Source organism: Colobus angolensis, unplaced genomic scaffold, assembly GCF_000951035.1.
Source record: "Colobus angolensis palliatus isolate OR3802 unplaced genomic scaffold, Cang.pa_1.0 Scaffold334, whole genome shotgun sequence".
NCBI classification, from domain to species: domain Eukaryota; kingdom Metazoa; phylum Chordata; class Mammalia; order Primates; family Cercopithecidae; genus Colobus; species Colobus angolensis.
Genome location: NW_012116644.1, coordinates 2,386,323 through 2,395,727, shown reverse-complemented (window position 1 = coordinate 2,395,727; position 9,405 = coordinate 2,386,323).

Genomic DNA, 9,405 nt, shown 5'->3' with positions numbered 1-9,405 from the left:
AATAAAAATAGAAAAAAAAGTAAGAAATAGAAAATGAGCATTAGAAATACCAGAATAATCATTGCTCTGAGGCAAGATCCACTGACAAATGCCAAATAAATGCATGAGACTGTGATAAACAGGATATTTGTGTATACTTATATTAGCTTCTTCCAAATATTCATGAATTACCATGATGGTTTTAATATATGTCCACAAGTTATTTAATACCCTTTCTTTCAGGAAATGGAACTTCATTTTCCTCTACCTTAATGTGACCTAGGTTTCGTCACTTTCTTCTGATGAATTAGTCTTTGGAAAGGAAACAACAGTAATTCTATAGTACAGAAACTTGGCAGACACCACTTTAACCATAAAGAAAGGTTTTCATCACCAGTCATATGCTATGTTGATAGTAGGGGCTCACCAGTACAATTCAAAGAAAGGGCATTCATCTGTGTGATAGTTTTTCTCAAAATTATAACCTTAAGTCTAATCATGAGAAAATGTCAGACAATCCAAAAGTGAGCAGCATTTTAAAAATACTAGGCCAGTATATTTCAAACCTGTAAAGTTCATGAAGAACAAGGAATGTCTGAAAAATTGTCATGGAATGAAGATGACTAAGGGGAACATGATCATGAAATACAGTTTATTATCCTGGGTTGGATCCTGAATCAGGAAACAAATGGAAAAAAAAAAAAAAAAAAAAAAAAAAAAACCTGGCCAAATTCAAATATGTCTGTAATTTAGTAAATAGTACTGTATTAATATTAGATTCTGAGTTTTGATAAATGTACCATGGTTATATAAGACTTTGACTTTATATATAAGCTGTTTGAAAATATAGAGGAACTCTCTGAACTATTTTTATAGCTTTCTTGTAAATCTAAAATTATTTCTAAGTAAAATTGTTTTTAAAAGTAAAAAAGAAACCCTATTAAGTTTCTGTTACTTTTGTTTTCCACTCAGTTGTTCACTAATATTTCATACATTTTTTTATGAGACTTAAATATCAATTCTGCTTTCTTTCTTTGCTTTATTGTCTCTCTTTTTTAAATTTAGTGGTCTGTTTTGAGCTGTGTGAAACAACAGCCAGTGTGGGAAGTCAACATACTTAATCAGAGCTTTGCCTCAAGGCCAAGGCACCCTGTTGTCAGGAAACTTGTATGGATTTGCTTTGTTCATAAACTTTTCCAATCATATTTCCTGTTGTTTACATCCAGAATATGTAAGCTTCTTTTACTCTGAAAGGTCCAACATTTATAGAAGTAACTTGATTTTATCTCTGCTTGAAAATACCCTAATTCTTGACTGAGCTAATATCTTTCAATAATATCTTGTTAAACACAGCAAGCTACAGTCAATATTCAATAATGCATCAACTTTTTTCTATCTTTTTTTTAAAGTTACCGGCTAAGCACTTGGTTTTCAAATTACTGTAATGAGTATAATTACTAAATATTTTGTTACTGATTATGGTGACCTTCTTCTTTTCAGCTTTCCAAATCAGTTTATTTGCTCTGCAGAACCATATACTAAACTAATATCACATATTTTCACATGTTGGTTTGTTGTTACGGCAGTATCTATCTTTTAGTATCAATATACATATAAGTACTCTTAGGCTACATTGTTCTAACACATACACCCAGAACATTAGATGGTATAAATTAAAAAAAAATTGGTTCATTGTTCACATTACCATCCGAAGTGTGGCTTCCAAAGAATGTTACGTGTTACTTCATCTCTAACGATGAAATATGTGCGTGTGTATGTATATTAACGTATAATTTGTAATACATATTTCAATATATGTATTACCTAGACTTATATTAAATAGATCAATATTATATAACTTAATATGATATATGAAAACAGACATTGTAATGTAATATATTACATGTAAATTATATTACATATTTAATTTACAAATATAACATAATATATAAACATTAAATGTAATCTATGTGTTATATATAGATTATATCACATATAAAATTTTGTATATCAAATACAAACTTTTATATGAGGAGGGAGAGATCTCATACCTGAAAAAAACATGCACTGAAAATAATACCTGCTCACTTTACATTCCTAGAAGTCAATTACATGATCATATCTAATGAAAAGGGAGGCTGGGAAACATGGTCTAGCTCTGTGATGAAAAGTGTTGTTGACATAAAAGTCATTGTTTGTTTTCATTCATAGAACAACAGTGTTTGGCTGAAAAATATTGAGCTTTTGTCAAAGATGTTGTGAATGTTTTACATTTTGAAACAAATTTTACATAAATGAATACTTCTTAAACAGCAAGTCAGTATTCAATAATTCCACTGAGTTCTTTAAATCTGTGGAAACACTGAAAATAACATAAGTACATATAGTCATCTATGGTACAAATAGAAATACATGTAGGTATGTGTACATGCAAAAATGCTGCTTTTTAATAAACCTCAAAGTAATTATTTAATATTGAAATCACTCCATAGAAACTTTAAAAATAAAATCTATTTTTTCAATTTGAGAACATTTAGAAAAAACAGAAGTCTAAATTCTATGTTTGTGATCAACTATTTATGTATATTATATGCAATTTAATGTAACAAATTTTAAAATACATTTATTTATCAGTTGTTATAAAAAGTTTGACCACACTACTACATAAAACATAATAAAGCACACATTATCAACTTAAATAAAACTTATTGGCTAGGAATTAAACAGTACATTTTAAGACAATAAAATCCAACCAAATAGTAAATCTGTATTATGATATCCTTGAAAGTTATTTAGTGTCTACTTGCAGTAGTTTTTTATAATTCTGTGAAGAAAGTCAATGGTAGCTTGATGGAGATAACATTTAATCTAAAAATTACTTTGGATAGTATGGCTGTTTTCACTATATTGATTTTTCCAATCCATGAGTATGGGATGATTTTCCATTTGTTTGTGTCCTCTCTTATTTCCTTAAGCAGTGGTTTGTACTTCTCCTTGAAGAAGTCCTTCACATCCCTTGTAAGTTGTATTCCTAGGTATTTTATTCTCTTTTTAGCAACTGTGAATGGGAGTTCACTCATTATTTGGATGTTTGTTTGTCTGTTACTGGTGTATAGGAATGCTTGTGATTTTTGCCCATTGATTTTGTATCCTGAGACTTTGCTGAAGTTGATTATCTGATTAAGGAGATTTGGGGCTGAGACAATGGGGTTTTCTAAATATACAATCATGTCATCTGCAAACAGAGAAAATTTGACTTCCACTCTTCATATTTAAATACCCTTTATTTTATTCTCTTGCCTGATTGCCCTGGCCAGAACTTCCAATACCATATTGAATAGGAGTGGTAAGAGAGGGCATTCTGTCTTGTGCCAGTTTTCAAAGAGAATTCTTCCAGCTTTTGCCCATTCAGTATGATATTGGCTGTGGATTTGACATGAATAGCTCTTATTATTTTGAGATACCTTCCATCAATACCTACTTTATTGAGGGTTTTTAGCGTGAAAGGCTGTTAAATTTTCTCAAAGGCCTTTTCTACATCTATTGAGATAATCATGAGATTTTCATCATTGGTTCTGTTTATGTGATGGATTATGTTTATTGATTTGAGTAGGTTGAACTAGCCTTGTATCTCAGGGATAAAGCCGACTTGATTGTGGTGGATAAGGTTTTTGATGTGCTGTTTGATTCAGTTTGCCAGTATTTTATTGAGGCTTTTCACATCAACGTTCATCAGGAATATTGGCCTGAAATTTTCTGTTTTTGTTGTGTCTCCTTCAAGTTTTGGAATCAGGATGCTGCTGGCCTCATACAATGAGTTAGGGAGGGGTCCCTCTGTTTCTACTGTTTGAAATTGTTTCAGAAGCGCTGGTACCAGCTCCTCTTTGTACCTGTGGTAGAATTTGCCTGTGAATCCATCTGGTCCTGTGTTTTATCATTGTTGTTTGTTTTTTTGTTTTTTGTTTATTTTTGGTTGGCAGGGTATCAATTACGCCTCAATTTCAGAACTTGCTATTGGCCTACTCAGGGATTTGAATTCTTCCTGGTTTAGTTTTGGGAGAGTGTATGTGTCCAGGAATTTATCCATTTCTTTTAGATTTTCTAGTTTATTTGTGTGGAGGAGTTTACAGTATTCTCTGATGGTAGTTTGTTTTTCTGTAGAATCAGTGGTGATAGTCACTTTATCATTTTTTAATGTGTCTATTTGATTATTCTCTCTTTTTTCCTCATTAGACTGGATAATGGTCTATCTATTTTGTTATTCTTTTCAAAAAGCAGCTCCTGGGTTTGTTGATTTTTTAAGGGCTTTTCGCATCTCTATCTCCTTCAGTTCTGCTCTCATCTTAGTTATTTCTTGTCTTCTACTAGCTTTTGAATTTGTTTGCTCTTGTGTATCTAGTTCTTTTAATTGTGACATTAGGGTGTTGATTTTAGATCTTTCCTGTTTTCTCATTTGGGCATTTATTGCCATAAATTTCCCTCTAAACACTGCTTTAGCTGTGCCCCAGAGATTTGGGTACATTGCATCTTTATTCTCATTGGTTTCATAGAACTTATTTATTCTGCCTTAATTTTGTTATTTTTCTGGTAGTCATTCAGGAGCTGGTTGTTCATTTTCCATATAGTTGTGTGGTTTTGAGTGAGTTTCTTAATCTTGAGTTCTAATTTGATTGCACTGTGATCTTACAGACAGTTTTTGTGACTTCCATTCTTTTGCATTTATTAAGGAATGTTTTACATTCAATTATTTGGTCAATTTTAGAATAACTGTGAGGTGATTCTGAGAAGAATGCATATTCTGTTGATTTAGGGTGGAGAGTTCTGTGGATGTCTATTAGGTCCACTTGATCCAGAGCTGAGTCCAAGTTCTGAATATCCTTGTTAATTTTCTTTCTCATTGATCTGCCAAATACTGACAGTGGTGTGTTAAAGTCCCTCACTATTATTGTGTGGGAGTCTAAGTCTCTTTGTAGGTCTCTAAGAACTTGCTTTATGAATCTGGATGCTTCTGTACTGGGTGCATATATATTTAGGATAGTTCAGCTAGGATTGAAACCCCTGTTTTTTTTGGTTTCTTTGTTTGTTTTTCTTTCCATTTGTTTGGTAAATATTCCTCCATCACTTTATTTTGAGCCTATGTGTGTCTTTGAACATGAGATGGGTCTCCTGAATACAGCAGACTGATGAGTCTTGACTTTTCATCCAATTTACCAGTCTGTATCTTTTAATTGGGGCATTTATCCCATTAACATTTAAAGCTAATATTGCTATGTGTGAATTTGATCTTGTCATTTTGTTGCTAGATGGTTATTTTGGCTGTTAGTTGATGCAGCTTCTTCATAGTGTCAATGGTCTTTACAATTTGGTATGTTTTTGCAGTGACTGATACCAGTTTTTCACTTCCATGTTTAGTGGTTCCTTCAGGAGCTCTTGTAAGTCAGGCCTGGTGGTGACAAAATCTCTCAGCATTTGCTTGTATGTAAAGGATTTTATTTCTCCTCTGTTTATGAAGTTTAGTTTGACCGGACGTGAAATTCTGGGTTGAAAATTTCTTTCTTGAAGTATGTTGAATATTGGCCCCTGTAGCAGTTTGGTTAGGGTGGTAGGAGAAATTATAAGAAGAAATTATAGGGAAAGATGCAAATCTTCTTGGAAGCCCAGGAGGTTTTGCAAAAGCTTTGAAAAATAATTTGGCCAAAGGCAGCCAAATTCTCTTCTCTGGAGCCTGAGAGCATTTATGCCATTAACATTTAAAGCTAATATTGCTATATGTGAATTTGATCTTGTCATCTTGTTGCTAGATGGTTATTTTGGCTGTTAGTTGGTGCAGCTTCTTCATAGTGTCAATGGTCTTTACAATTTGGTATGTTTTTGCAGTGACTGATACCAGTTTTTCACTGGTATCAGTCGATAACAAGGAGGTGTGTGGCTTTATTCATCCACACGTAGGACTGCTGGCTCCAAGAGGGTGACCACGTTAATTACCCACAAGCTATGTTGACTCAAAGCCTTCGTCATTAAATCTGTACTAAATAAATGCCTGCAGTGCCAACTGGTCAGGGCTGTGGCTGTTGTGACCCTTTATGGCACCATCCTTGGTGTCTGTGAGTGACCCAGTCCCCTAGCCTCATGGCCAGGCAAAAAACCTGTGTCTGTGTACATTTTATCATTCATTGCTCAGGCAGAGTCTGTAGGACAGACTTAGCAGCTGGTTCTCCGTGTGAGGAATTATGCAAAGGATCATGATGGAGCTCTCAAAAGTGAAGGTGAAGAGGCTGCACAGTCAGTAAGTCAATATGTCATTGGTACCAACTCAGGATTTCAAGTTTGAGGGAATTTTTCTGCTTAGGGTTTCATCATGGGACAACAGTTATCAGCAGAACAGAAGCAGTATATAAAAGTATTGAAACAACTGCTTAAAGCTAGCAGAGCCTTGGTTTCACAGGATTAATTAAGGACCTAATGCAAACTGTTGTTTCCCACAACCCATGGTTCCTGGAAGAAGGTACACTAGATGTAGAGCTCTGGGAACAAGTGGGGAGAAATCTTAAACATCATCATGCACAAGGGCAACAGGTCCCAGTAACATATCTAATGCTATGGGCCTTAGTTAGGGCTTCTCTGTCCCTGCTATACACAGATAAGCCTAAAAGGGAGAGGGAGGAGGAAGCATCACTTACCTTACTGCCTCCTCCCTCACGCTGTTAGCAGACAAAAATAACAAAGAGGAAATGGAGATTTCCCCTTCTCCAATAAATTGGAAAAAAAGACAAGGGATACACTACAGCTATAGGACCCTGTCTTAGGCAAGTGCTATTAGAAGGGGAGCTCTTGGCTTGCCCAGTAATTCAAAACCGACAAGGCAATCAGGTATATGAACCCATTTATTTTAATGCTTATAAAGAGATATGAAAAAGCGTTAAAGAAAATGAAGCAGCTAGCCCATTTATGAAAGTAATAAGGGAAGCCATGGAAGACAACTTCCATATGACCCCATGGGACTGGTCAGTGCTAGCTAAAATAACTTTGGAACCCAGCCAATACCTCCTCTGGAGGGCAGAATATGATGAGTTATGTGAACAAGCCAACCGTAATCAAGTGGCTGGGCAAGACATAACAGCTGCTATGCTCCAGGGGAGGGGTCTCCATGCTGATGTACAACTGCAACTAAATTTCGATCCCCAGGTCTATGCCCAAGTGTCTTTGTGTGCTCTCAGGACTTGGGACCGAATTCCCAAAAGCGAAGTTCAACAGGAATCTCTTATAAATGTTCGACAAGGGCCTCAGAAGCCATTTGTTGAATTTATCAATCAGGTAATCCAGGCAATTAAAAGACCAACTAGTCATGCTTAGGCCACTGATATCTTATCGTTGCAACTGATTTATGAAAATGCTAATGTCAACTGCCAGGAAGCAATGCAGACAATCAGAGGAAAGGCAGCCACAGTCAGGGAACTTATAGGAGCATGTCAACTGGCAGGGACTGAAACACACAAAGCTAAAATATTGGCTATAGAAATAAGGCCTCCTAAAGTGAAAAGGAAGAGAAACCCAAATTGTTTTCTATGTGGAGAGCAAGGTCATATGAAGTGGGAATGCCCCAATAATAGAGACTTAGGTCACTCAGGAAAAGAACCCCTTTCTATATGCCCACAATGTGAAAAGGGGAAACATTGGGCAAATCAATGCAGATCCAAATTTGGTAAAAACGGCAACCTCATAAGTACTCAGGTGGGAAACTTCATGAGGGGCTGGCCCCAGGCCGCACTCCAAACTGGGGCAATGCCAGTGGCTTTCCTCAGTCAGATAGAAAGCTCACAGACTTCTCTCCTAGAGCAGCCACTACTGGGAGTACAGGACTGGACTTACTCTGCCAATGAGTTAGTTCTAAAAGAAGGAGAAAACCCTAAAAAGGTTGCAATCAACATCTGGGGCCCACTGCCTCCAGGAACAGTGGGATTAGTTATAGGGTGGTCAAGCCTATCCAGTAAAGAAATTAATATGCTCACCAGGGTAATAGTGACTATCAAGGTAAGATATTAGTTATGATGGAATGTAAAGGCCTGCATATTCTTCCCCCTAGATCAAAGATAGCTCATTTACTACTCTTACCATACTGGGTCCCCAATGCCCAGGGAAAGGAAAGAGGAAATGGAAGTTTCGGAAGCAGAGGAGCCATAGGAAGTATATTGGAATCAACTAATCACTGATTAGAGACCCATGATCACCTTAAATACTGGAAATAAGAATTTTAATGGCTTATTGGAAACACAGGCAGATATTTCAATAATTAGTGATCAAAACTGGCCAGAAACTTGGCCTTGGGTCACTCAGAAACAAAAAAATTGTCAGCATCAGGGAAGTGCACACAGCCAAGCAGAGCACACACCCCCTAATATGTTGCAATTTTCAAGGAAGAAAGGCAGTTATACAGCCTCTACTTACGCCCATCCCTGTTAATCTCTGGGGATGAGACCTGTTAGTCCAAAGGGGGGTCACTCTGCAGACCCCTTTCTAATAATAGCCACTGTTATTATCCCTCCCTTGATGTGATTCTTTCAAGATCCAATTCTTTCAAGAACAGTGGCGTTTAAAGGGAGAAAAATTACAAAGAGCCCCTGAATTAGTTGAAGGGCAATTAAAAGCCATCCATATAGAACCATCAAACAGCCCTTAGAATTCACCCATTTTCATAATTCCCATAAAGTCTGGTAAACGGAGACATTTGCATGACTTATGTGCTATCAATGCTCATTTGCAACCTACGGGACTCCGTCAACAGGGGCTCCCTTCCCCCACAGTGGTTCCTCAAGAATGGCCTATAGTCATTATTGACTTAAAAGACTGCTTTTATACTATTCCTCTTACAGAACAAGACAGAGAAAAGTTTGTGTTTACCATAGCAGCTATCAATAATGAAAGGCCAGCTCACCAATTTCACTGGAAGGTACTTTCTCAAGGAATTCTGAATAGTCCTACCATGTGTCAGTATCATGTAAACCAGGCTTTGTTCCTCGGGAGAAAAGAATTTCCTAATTGCAAGATTATTCATTTTATGGATGATATTTTACTAGCAGCCCCAATGGAGCCAGTACTTTTAAGTTATACCTCTGTTGTAAAGAATACACAGTTAAGAGGTTTAATCATAGCACCTGAAAAAGTACAGATGTCCTTTCCTTGGAAATATCTTGGATACATAATAACTTCCCAATCAGTGAGACCTCAAAAGGTTAAATTAAATACTAGCAACTTATACACCTTAAATGATGATCGGAAATTACTAGGTGATATTAATTTACTTCACCCCACCTTGGGCACAACTACTGATAAGTTACAAAACTTGTTTTTTATTCTAAAGGGCAATACATCCCTAGACTGTCCCAGGTATTTAACTCCTATAGCAAAAAGGGAAATTGATGAAATAGA